A 12,743-nucleotide genomic window follows, 5' to 3' on the forward strand; every position below is an offset into this window, starting at 1 on the left:
ACTTTTTTGAACTACAACTCCCATCAGCCCAATCCAGTGGCCATGCTGGCTGGGGCTGATGGGAGTTGTAGTTCAAAAAAGTAACTTTTCCAAGCTCTGCATATATGTTATGGGTAACATTGCCCATGTCTTCCATTTGTTGTACCTGCTGCTCTTCCAAGCAGCTCAGAGTAGAATACATGAGAGGCTTGTTCAGATGTTACACTGTATACAAGTCAAAGCTGTCTCTACACATGTAGAAGTGTTGCGTGAAAAGATTGTACCCTTGTTGAATGTGATGTGTGTGAACATCCTTGAGGTTTTCCACAGAAAAAATGTGAGTGCATATACTTGTATGATTACTTAGTGTACACACACACACACACACACAATTTCTATCCCATTTTTAGCTCAGTATTTCACAAGGTGGTTGACAACACACATATCCCTAAACAGGTATAATATAAACAGCATCAGATGAAAAAGAAGTAAGATCAGTAAAATGCTTGGTAGGTTTTTTTCTTCAAATGTGATTTACCATATTTATAGGCTACCCTGTAACAGAGGTCTCAGGGTAGCTCATTGCAAGAAATAAAATAATTTAACATTTAAATAAAGTCTTTAGGAACTACTTAGAGGTCATAGGAGAAGGGGTAAAGTGAAGTCTTGAGTGAGAAAATTCAACAAGTTTTTTTTTAATTATTACATCTGTACTAATTAAAATCTAAAATCTAAAAATGGCTGTAACTTTTTACCTTTTGGGCAAAATGGATGAATTGTACATGCACAGAGTTCCCTCCAAGTGAATTAAGCCTGCCAAATTGCAGACAAATAGGTGCAGAGGCTTTTGTGGGATATCTAAAAGGGATTCACTTTCCTACATAATCCTTTGTGACAGGGCAGTTTGTCTCTTGCACTTTCTTATCTTAAAACAGGGTTTGCCAACCTGTTGCTGCCATGGCACTTATGAAGGCACCTTCAGTGACATCCCCAGCAGATAGCCCAGAATCTGACCTTTTTTCCCCTTTTTTAAAAAAGTAAGTTTCCAGCCCTCCTAGAAATAAAGTTATGGAGCAAACTATGTGGGCATCCTTCTAACTAATTTATGTGAAATGAGCCATCCTCACTGCTCCTGCCTGTCAATGTTATTAGTCAGTGAGTGAAGTCAGAGCTGTGATTGATAAGTGAGTTGTTTGGGCACCACGCAATAAGAATCCCTGGGGTCCTAAAGAGTTGCTGTTTTGCTTTCCTTTTTAGTGCACTTTTCCAGCTTCAGTCTTTTCCCCTAGTCCTTGGATTTTCCATAGTGTGAGCTCCTTTCTCCCCCCCAGGAACCAGGATTCATCTTTCCTGTGCTGGATTCACCTGAGATCAGGTAGTGCCTTGAAAACATTTGGGGCAAATACTACTGCTCAACAAATGTGGGTGAATGTTGAAGAACACCCCTCCCCGCCAAAAGGCAAATGTCAAAACTTTACAAAGAGGCTTAGGTATGTTTTTTGCTTTTGCAGGAGCTAACCAGAGTGTCATTCAGAGTCCACTGTTTAGTTAACTTACAGTACAATGGTATATATGTCCACTCAGAAGTAAGTCTGTTTGTGTTTAGTGAGGCTTACTTCCAGGTAAGTGGGTACAGGATGGCAGCCTAGGCTTTGGTTTAGGATTGGCATTGGGAAAAAACAGGGTTCTTGTGCCTTTAACAGCTGTCTGACAGGCAGAAATTCAACAGGTCAAACCTCTTCTTGTATGGAAATACAATCATGGGAAAAGCTTCACCATAACTACTCTGTAATTTTGTGTTATGCCACACTTCCTATAGCAGCCATTTTGTAACCAGTGCCCCACTCTCTCAAAGTTTGAAATGTGCCCTCTGGTCCAAAAGGGTTGGTGACCCCTGCCTTAAAATATCTTACTTAAGATGTGGCTGAGTGGCATGTACTCTTGCTTACACATTTTTAAACATGTTCAGCTTCACATCAGACTTTCATTACTGGTGCTTGTTTGTGTCTTCTGATAGGTCTTATAATGTGAGGCTTAGAACGCTGCTTGTGTAGTTCTGAAGAATTATGTTTTGTGGGACTTTTTTTATAAAGCAGTGCAATGTTAGATTTAAAAATTAGATGAAACTTTTAACTTTCAAAAATCTTCTCTTGGATTTGTGCTTTAACAAAAAATCCAGAGCTCTTCAGTACTCCATAGGCAACATTTTGGACAGCCTCACTTCTTGTACAGCACATGGACCTAGACTAACATAGTGATAAAGAAAAACATGGAGTTATGTACAGGCATGCTATGAGGCTTTGTGGAGGCCCTGATATGACTGGGGGCATATTGATATTCTGCTTCAACTTGGGGAGGAGGTTGAGACCACTGAATCACCTTAAATCCCATCATTATTTGCCCCCAAACAACAGAGCCAATGCACACCCTTATATTTGTTATATTTTTATATTTGGAAGATGTTTTATTGCCCAGATGCATATTATTTCGAGCTGCTTCAGCTGAATGGAGACAGATGATATAAATATTTTTAAACACCAGCCACCCCACACCCATTTCATCCTTACAACAACCCAGGTCTGACCACCCTGCCCTAATGCCAGCATTCAGTCCACTACACCACAACTGCACCTTCATCTGAAGCATGCATGCAAACATCTCAGGGCACACATCTGCCAAAGAGATGTTGCAGTGTCCAAGCTGCTGGCACCAGTTATCCATTCAATGGGAGATAGGTGAGAAGAAGGAGATTTAGGTGCTCGGCCACTCCACCTCACATAGGTGACTAGTCTTTCTTGCTTAAGAACATAACAAATGCTTCCCTGAATTGGTTCACCAAGTCCAGATCTCTCTGCAATAATCCCAGTAACCAGAGCTAATAGGTGGAGCTCTAGAAAATAGCTGGTGTTCCACGAGTAGATCACAGTCTACTATTCCCATCTCCTAACTTCCAGACCTGCTGTAAAGAGTTTTGCAATAATGTGTGAAGCATATCAATGTCTTCATTTAAATAAAGTATATTTTAATAAGGTTTTGCATAACCGAGTGATGTATTTTTTGTTATGCCATTCTTTCAAGGAGCTCAGATGTACACAGTTCCCCATGTACATTTATCTTCACAACAGTCCTGTGAGGTAGTTGGGATGACACAGAGTGTCTGGTTCAAAGTTATGGTAAGCTATGCAGTTTTGCAAGAATTTGAACACAGTCTTCATGGTCTAAGTGAACTGGACCCAATCTTGGCATCTTTCGCAGGAGAATTTCTTATGGAAAACAGGACACTACTGCCTTTGCTTCTAAACACAGCCAGATTCACATAAATACAAATCTGTAAAGGTTAACACCTGCCAATAAACACTTAAAAATAATTTTCTCTGTCCTTGTCTCTTTTTAACCTGTTTACTTCATCTCTCAGCACCACATTCTCTCTCTCGCTGTCTCTTATCTTAGTTTTGAAATGCTTTAATGAGACTTTTATATGGTGTTGATATTTTTTGCCACCTCGTATAAAACCTGTTAAAAGAGCTGAAGCAGCCCTTCCCCTGTGTAAGATGGTTTATACTTGAAGCATGGCTAAAGAAGATTGCCCTTTAAAAGTCTTTTAAAATGCTGTTAAAGAAACAGTAACTTTATTAACAGCCTTCAGGACACAATCCCTTCAGTATTGTCTTCTCTCATGGCCCTGGTAGACAAAAAGGATTGTCTGGCTTTTAAAGGCTTTTAAAAGATGCTATTAAAATTTGACACAGGATCCTGAGCCTTTGAAAGAGGCTTGGCCCCTCCCATTTGTAAAGTGTCCACTAAGGTGCCAACTTCAAAGCAATGATGAGATGGCATAAATCAAAACCTGATCTGCTCAAGAGAAATTTCTGATCCTTTTGAGAGATACTTGAGGAATGTGATTTTTACAAATACTGATTTTTTTTATCATTCAGGATCATTTTGTAGACTGCTAAGGCAAAAAGTTTGCAAAATGCATCCTGCATATTAAAAAAGAAGCAAATATAAAGTGGCAAAGATAAAGTTCAGAAATCAGAAGGACTACAACATCAGAATAAAAGGCAACATTGCTCCTCTCTGAAGGCTTGTCTGAAGAAAAACATTTTAAAACTTTTGCTTAAAACAACCATCTGTTCTGTGGAGTAGCAGCAAGGCTACTCCAAAATAAGGTACCAGCACCTCTTACACTGGAGCCTGTAGATGCAAGAGGGTTGAGGGGGGAGCAAAGGCAATCACATGGAAATAGCAGCACCCCTACAAATATTTAAATGTGTAGGGAAGCAGGAGTGAGGGTTGAAGGGGTGGCTTCCAAGTGCTGGCATGACAACCAAATGTAGTTCTTCCCCTCCACCACAGAGGGAGGAGCCCTGGGAGAACATGCCCACAATTTACCTTGAATGTCTCCTGCGGGTCAACACCTGGGACAAGGTTCAGGCAGGATACAGAGATTCAGACTGTGTGCTGAGGAAACTGAGCTCTTACATAGTAGAAGTTGTAGCAAGTGCTGTCTAATTTTTAGCACCACCTGTGCTGTCTTACCTAAAGCCTAGTAAACCCCTATTGCAATGGAGTGGGGGAGCCTCAGGTTTGCAGAATCCTCCAAATCAGAGGAAGGCAGTGCCTCCCTGGTTCATTTGAGAGCACATCTGGAGCTGGCCTACCCCTTTTGTGTCCGAGTCCTCACCTTCATCCTTTGATGATGAGGAATCTGATGCCAGGGTCGTGACACAACCTGTCCTAGACTGACCTTATGGGTGTCAGCTGGAGCACTTGGAGATGTTCCATGTTGTCTGGAGGTCTACTGCCATGTTCCTGTTTGGAAGTGAAGCTTGATAAAGAAGTGTCAGCAATAGCAATGTTTCCTTCCTTGTGCTGGGGAGACAAACTTTGCTGGAAGTGTGGTATTTTTCTGCCAGGTGCCAGTGTTTGTGCTTGGTGCTTCCAATAGTGAAAAAGCACACTTCTGCCCTGGTGCCCATTCCCCAAAGCCTCCTCTTGGGCTCAAAGTCCCCACATGACTTTGCAGTCCTTTACACACTTTCCTGAGAGTTTACTTCTAAGTAGATATGAATGGACTGCATGGGAAATTAACTCATTACAAAACAGACAGAGAAGGGATTTTCTCGGTTACATTTGTGCAACACTGGATTCTATTTTGAAATCACAGGCATTAAAAATTTGAAGACAAGGTACAACTATTGTTTTCCTTATTATAGATTTGGGGAAAATTTGAATATTTATGTTACAAAAAAGAAAGGAAGTAAAGGAGTAAACAGGAGTTTAAGCCTGTGGTATACTTCATGGTAACGCTAGCCTATGAGAACCAATCTACACAGTGCTATCTTGAGTTGTATTTCTTCAACATGGCCAGTAGCAGACAGCATGGTGGGGTGGCCACGGCACTTACCTGACCTCCCAACCCCTGAGTGGCTGGTGCTTACCAGGAGGGGGAGGGACAATGTGGTGGGGAGGTTGGCACAGTATAAATGCACCAGCAGAAGTGCAGGATTGACTCCGCAGGTGTGTTTGCACTGTGGTGACCTCCCCACCCCCTTGCCCCTTCTCTTTCCAGTAAGTAGCAGTGATTCATCTGTCAGGAGATCAGGTAAGCACTGCTGCCCCAACACCCACTACTGGACGTGCTAAACTGTGACATAATACTGGGGACTAGGGATGGGTAAGAATTTTTATTCAGTTCACATTTCAAACCGAAGATTTCAAATTCGCACTTTCCAAAACAATATGAGAAATGAAATACAATCATCCATTGAAATTCACACTTATTTGAATTTTGCAATGCAGTTTGCCAACCAAACATTGTTTACAAAAATGTGTATGTTAAAAGAAAGTGTGCATAAAAATGTGAAAATAACATGCAAAGATGCACTGTATGGCAAGAAATGGCTTGCAAAAATGTGTACATTATTTGAAACTGCCTACAAAAATGGGTTTATTAGCAGAAATTTGCACTAATATGCTGGAGAATTTTCATGAGGATTTTTTTTTTAAAAAAAAATTGCAAACTGCTTCAGAAATGTGAAGAACTGAATTTAGTATTGGAAAAATGAAAACTGAGAGAACCTAAAGTAATAGATCTTTCCACCCCTATCGAGAAAAACTCTCTCTCTCTCTCTCTCTCTCTCTCTCTCTCTTTCTGTCTGTCTGTCTGTCTATGATGTTCAATGTGAAGCTGCAGAAGATGTGAGGGGTTAAAGCACAAATCTTCAGTACACATGTAAGCCAACTTGAAATTTGATTTAAGTGATATGTTTTCTTCCCACCTCCAAAACTACGACAATGAGAACTACAGTTTTATGATGGTGCTGAGAATTCCTTGTTAAGAGACCTACATCTCCACAGAGAACTGGCCTTCCCAAGATTCCTTCATTCAAAGCTATGGCCAGTATAAAACAGGCAGCCTCCTCAAACTGATTGCTGAGTGCCCACCGCTGCTGACAGTGGGCATCACCATAGTTATTTCTCTCCTATTGCTATTTCTCATGAGCTAAGCCACTGCAGATACTCAGCCCTAGAGCCCCTAGAAAAGAAGTTAAATCCCTTTATTTCAAGACAGACTGTGCTGACTAAGCAAAGCTGTGTGTAGCTTCTTTTTTTAAGCAACCACCTCCCAAAATGGAGTTCATTATTATGCTTAAAGCAGAATATGTGCCTTCTGTTCTTTCAACAGTATTCCTAAGTAATAAAAATGCTTATTTCAGCTGGAGGAGCTTGACAGTGCCCCTTGTGAATCTAGATATACATGTCTTACAATTCATACACAAATGAAATGCTATGAAATATTCATGAGGAATACTCTAAATTATGTACCAAACAACCAGACTACTGTCGTTGTTGCACTTTTCATCTGATAAATATCCTGGCAGGCACAATGAATTCACTTATATCTCACAAAGAGTTTCCCAACATCTTTAAATTATTTATCTTATGGCTGTAGTCCTTGTCTTTTTTTTAAAAAAAAGGAGGGAGAGAAAATATGAAAAAAACAGAACATAGCTAACAACATTTACTATACTGTGTTGAATTTAGGTGGAAGCTTTATTCAGCATATCAAGAATCATATATGCATATTGATTATCTCTCAGGTAATTTATCCCAAGTTGATCCCTACATTTTAACTCAATTAGAGAGTTCTATGGAATGTTTTTGCAACACTTGCCCTGGAAATGGATACACTGTGCTTTTACGGTCTCCCCCCAAATCTAGCCTAACTAAGCTGTACAATGCCACTGGGAAGATATCAAAAATCCATCCTGAAGCCATTCAGAAGGAGGCAGATGCCTTATCATGACAAAACGCAACACGTCTATCATGTGATAAGATGAATGGTGTCATTTGTAGCTTCTTAACAGGCAGCCAAAGAACATATGTGGATTTCTTGACACTTCATTCCAAATGACACTTCACCGCTTACAGTAGGCAGCCACCCACATCAGACATAATAGATCAATATAGTGGTGATTGGGAAATGCACAAGCAGCATGTATTATTTATTTATTTATTTATTTATTTATTTATTTATTTATTTATTTATTTATTTATTATTAAGATTTGTTAGTCGCTTGTTACCCAAAGGCCTCCAAGCAACTTACAACCTTGTTAAAAACACAAATATATATATTACACAATAAAAACAACAATAAAACTGCAGCAGCAACAACAACAGCCCCCCCCCATTCACAGCCACAGCCACAGCAAGCTTTGGCAGCACACTATCAAACAGTTTCATCCTAGTCTATCAAAAGCCTGGGAAAGAATCCCACTACTGCTACTGCCATGATTACTACTACAACTCCATTAGAGTATTCACACCATTGCCATCTACTGGATCAACCACCTCCCTGAACTTGTATACTGCTTCTGACAAATGTGAAGATATTGGCTTGGAGCTTAATTAGGCCTCCACAAATGGAAGGGCTCCTGGACTGAGATAGAATCTGGATCCAGAGGATACTCCTGCTGGAGAACAGAGGTGGGGTGGCATTTTTTTGGCTGATGTCCCCTTCTCCCTGGGAATATCCTATGTTGCCTCTCATAGTGTTCCAGAGGGTCTCCATGAAGGTCTTGTATTATTATTATTATTATTATTATTATTATTATTATTATTATTATTAGTAGTAGTAGTAGTAGTAGTAGTAGTAGTAGTAGTAGTAGAAGAAGAAGAAGAAGAAGAAGAAGAGGAAGAAGAGGAAGAAGAGGAAGAAGAGGAAGAAGAATTAGAATTAGAATTAGAATTAATTAGAATTAGAATTTATAACCTGTCCTTCACCCAAAGGTCTCAGGGCTTGTTACAGCAATTTTAAAACACATAATTAAAAACAGTTTAAAACAACCTAAACATCACAAAAAATAGGGTGGGTCCTCAAAATATGCACCTCAGGTGTCGAAGGCCAGACTAAAGCGGTGCATCTTCAGCATTTGCCTAAAACTGTACAGTGAAGTTGCCAGATGCAGGTGGGAAGGGAGTTCCACAGCTTAGGGGCTGCCACAGAGAACGCCCTCTTCTGGGCCATCACCCTCCAAACTTCTGAGGGTTGCAGAACTACCAAAATGGCCCACTCTGCTGATCTCAACACATGAGAGGATCTGTAGGGAAGGAGGCAGACTTTCAGATATTTGGGACCTAAATCGTTTAGGACTTTAAACACTAACATGAGAACCTTGAACTGGGCCTGGAAATTAACTGGCAACCAGTTCAGCTGTTTTCAAGCAGGGTTTATATGAGTTTGTGGTGAGAATTTACAATCCCACCCCACATAATAAGACCCTAGGAGAGAAAGCCTCGAGTTAGCTTTAGCGGCGCTATTTGCAAAGCCTCATATTAAAAGCCATCAAATATGGCTTGGCTAAAAATGAAACCAAGCACTAACCAAGAAACAGGGAAGTTGTGGTCAGCTCTAGCTGCAGTGAAATTTCACTGCCGGGTGTTAGGTTGGAAAAGCCAAGCTAAAATGTGCTTTAGAAAAGTTAGAAAAGCATCTCAGAAATCATAGGTGTTTTCCACTCTGACATATGGATGGGCAAGACCGAAAAGTGCTTAGTGATCACCTAAGATGGTGCAGGTTAGTGTGCAGCTAAGGAGTAAAATGAGGAAGCAGTGGTCAGTAATATTTCACAGAGGATGCAGAGGAAGCTGTTTTAAACCTGTCTGAAGTGCCAGGTCAAAATGTAACATCAGATCACAGTTGTGTCAGGTACCTTCCTGATTGGCACATGAGTAGGCAAGGAAGGGACATGTGGGAAAGGGGTATGATTTTACCTTGTATGGAAATTGATGTATGTGTTTGGAAATGACATATGTGTGAGGTATAATTCATTTTATAAGCAACTGTTTTGCTTCCTTTGGGTAGAGCTGGTCTTGGTGACCTCTCTCCCAATGCATTGGTCTTTGCTATCTCTCTTTTCAATAACCTCTGTCCTTTGGAGCACAATAAATTGACTGGTAAGTTTTCCTTCCACAAGTTCTAAAGGGAATCCTAGCTAGTAATCTGGGTGCTGTATTTTGGACCAGTAGAAGTTTCCGACTTCTTCAAGGGCAGCCCCACGTAGAGCACATGGGAATAATCCACTCTGGAAGTTACCAGAGCATGGAGCACAGTGGCCAGGTCTTCTCTGTCCAAAAGGGGTTGAATCTGGTGAACCAGCCAGAGCTTGAAAAAGGCACTCCTAGCCACTGAGACCACCTGAACCTCCAGTGACAGCGTTGGATCAAGGGGTACCCCCAGGCTGTGGACCTGCTCCTTCAGGGAAAGAGCAACACCATCCAGAACAGGCCATCTTCCCACCTCCTGTAACACCTCTGTCTTTTCAGGATTCAGCCTCAGTTTATTGGCCCACATCCAGTCCATCACTACCTCCAAGCATCAGTTCAACACCTCAACTGCCTTCCTGATTCAGATGGAATAGAGAGGTAGAGGTGGGTGTCATCTGCATATTGATGGTACTTCACTCCAAATCTCCTGATGACTGGTCCCAGTGGCTTCATATAGTTAATTGGCATGGGGGACAAGATGGAACCATGCAGAACACCACAGGATAATTCCCATGGTGCTGGAAAGTAGCCTCCCATAACTATTTTTTGGAAATAGCTGTGGAGGTATGAGCGGAACCACTGAAGCACAGTGCCCCCAACCCCCCCTCCTCAAGATGTTCCAGAAAGATACTGTGGTCAACAGTATCAAAACCGGCTGAGATATCAAGGAGGATGAGCAGGGTCGCATTCCCCCATCTCTCTCCCAACAAATGTCATCAGTCAGAGTGACCAAAGCAGTTTCCGTGCCATGGCCAGTCCTGAAGCCAGACTGGAAGCATGCTTGAAACTGGACCTCCAAGCATGCTTGAAACTGGACCTTCTCAAGCACCTTGCCCAAAAAGGGGATATTTGCCACTGGGCAATAGTTGTTTAACACTTCTGGTTCCAGGGAGGTTTTCTTAAGGAGGGGACACACCACCACCTCCTTCAAGGCAGATAGTACCTCCCCCTCCTCCAGTGAAGCATTAATCATTTCCTGGACCCACCCAATCGATCTTCTACAGTTACTTCTCATCAGCCAAGACGGGCAAGGGTCATGGTGGCAGGTGGAGGGCCACACTTCTTCAAGCAGCTTGTCCACATCCTCAGGCCACAATACTTGAAAGTGATGCAATACAGATGGAACAGAGTGTTCTGGGCAATTATAGAATTTAATGAGCAAACAAGTATGTCTTAAACTTGGCAGTGAAATGATGGCGACCTGTGATTGGTTCCTGTGTGTGCCAGCTTGAGCTCCTTGGAGGAAAAGTTGGGATATATACGTAAAAAAAAAAATTTGGTCTGCTGAAATCAGTGGGATTTCCCCCACCTAAATAGGTTTAGGTTAGATGAATCTATCTGAAAATGACTCTCTAAAAATAGACATTCAGATCTTGCCTGGTCTCTTGTAAACACCTTGGTTAAGAAATGTTATCTGCGGTGTATTCCCCAACAAATAATTAAGCCTAAGAGATTTTCTCTTTCATGCTCATTTTTTTTATCCTTGCATCCCATCCCCTTAGCAAGATGAGCTACCTTAGGATAAGCCATGTATGAAAGTGTTTCCTTTTTTAATTGTATGCTTTAAACTAAATAATTACAACCTATCGGAGAGTCTTGAGTTCTGGTATTGTACAGTGTTGTGAAGGGTGGGCGAGAACTATCAATACTTGCTATTAAATTTCAAGTGGACTAGAAGCCTCCCTTTTATGTGACACTTTAGTGTCTGACAGATGTTATAGCTATTGACTAGTATGCTTAAATTTAAGACAAGGCTATTCAAGGGCACTGCATTTCTTCCTTAATTATTTTCCTTCCAGAATTATGAAAATGAAGAAATAAGAAGGAAGAATAAATGAAATACTTTTGTGCTGCCCTCAAGTATCATGAAAGGCTCAAGGAAAGGAATCGTGAATGTACTTTGTGATCAAAGGAGATCTGAAATAGAATAGATGCTGCTTCCTCCCTCTCTCTGAGAGTGGGGAATAGGCTTAAGACCATTTAATTAAAATTACAGCTTCCACTTTTAACAACAGCACACGTATATCACACTAACAGATGCAGATGAAGGTAGAAGCTGAAATGCTGAAGTAGCTTTAAGCCTATTCTGCCGGTAACTTATTTATATTTATTTATTTAACATAATTTGTACTCTTAAGTGGCATACATAGCATATAAAATGTACATTAGAATTATCAATAAAAATTAGAAACACAACCTAAAAAACCCCAGAATATAAATAAAACTGGGATTTAAAAATGTGCATTATATCTATGTAACTAATTAAAAATGTGTCACGCTGCAGTTTGCAGTGTCACATACAGGTGGCTCTGTGAACTGTAGCATGAACGCTTCCCCCCCCACCTGGCATGTCACTTGTGCTGTCACCACTGGCCACCTCAGCAAGCAGGAAATTTGGCAGTGGTTGCCTCGCCAGGGGGAGCAGCCACCTGATGTGGTCTCGGTACACTGGATGGCATTAGCATTTGTCTAGGGGAGGTGGCAGCAGCAGCAGTCTGGGTAGGTGGGCGGGAGGCTGTTGTGCAGCCTAGGTGTGCTGCACAGCAGCAATATTTGTCCAGGATCGGGTGGCAGCGGAACAGGTGAGGTGAACGGGTTGGCAAGAGGAGTGGGGGTGCCTGAGGGGGTGGGTGCTGGCAAGCAGAATGAACAGAGGGGCAGAGTCTCCTAGTGTGCAGAGCCCCCTTGATAAACATATAGGTTAATATGTACATCAGCTATACATAACAAACTTTGCATGTTCACACAGAAATTTCTGGTTTAACAAGATGTCCTGTGACTTCATTTCTTTGGGCGTGATGCTTATTTTGGGCTGATTGTATTACAGATCAGAAATGTGTTCTGTCCAGTGCAATTATGGCTGCTGCTATGGCCAATGGCTAAAAGGAAAAAAAAAGTTGTGCATATATATCACATATATACCAGTCATGCTTTCAGTTTTTAGGTGTACACTTAAATCATCCTAGTGTCATGACCCTGGAATCCAGTAGTGACCAGGACACTGAATCAGAGGCTACTTGCCATTGGTTGAGGAGTTGGACCAGATTCCTGATTCTGAGTCTGATGCTGGCGATCAGGAACCACAGAGCTTGAGATTGACAGGACTAGCTTAACCCATGATCTCTCAGCCACATCCCTGCCCTCTGCGCTATGGATTGAATAATGATGGGCTTTACCTGTATTGCCATTAGCAGAGTAATTTTTTAAATGTATA

This window comes from Rhineura floridana, chromosome 1 (assembly GCF_030035675.1).
Source record: "Rhineura floridana isolate rRhiFlo1 chromosome 1, rRhiFlo1.hap2, whole genome shotgun sequence".
Classification (NCBI taxonomy): Eukaryota; Metazoa; Chordata; class Lepidosauria; order Squamata; family Rhineuridae; genus Rhineura; species Rhineura floridana.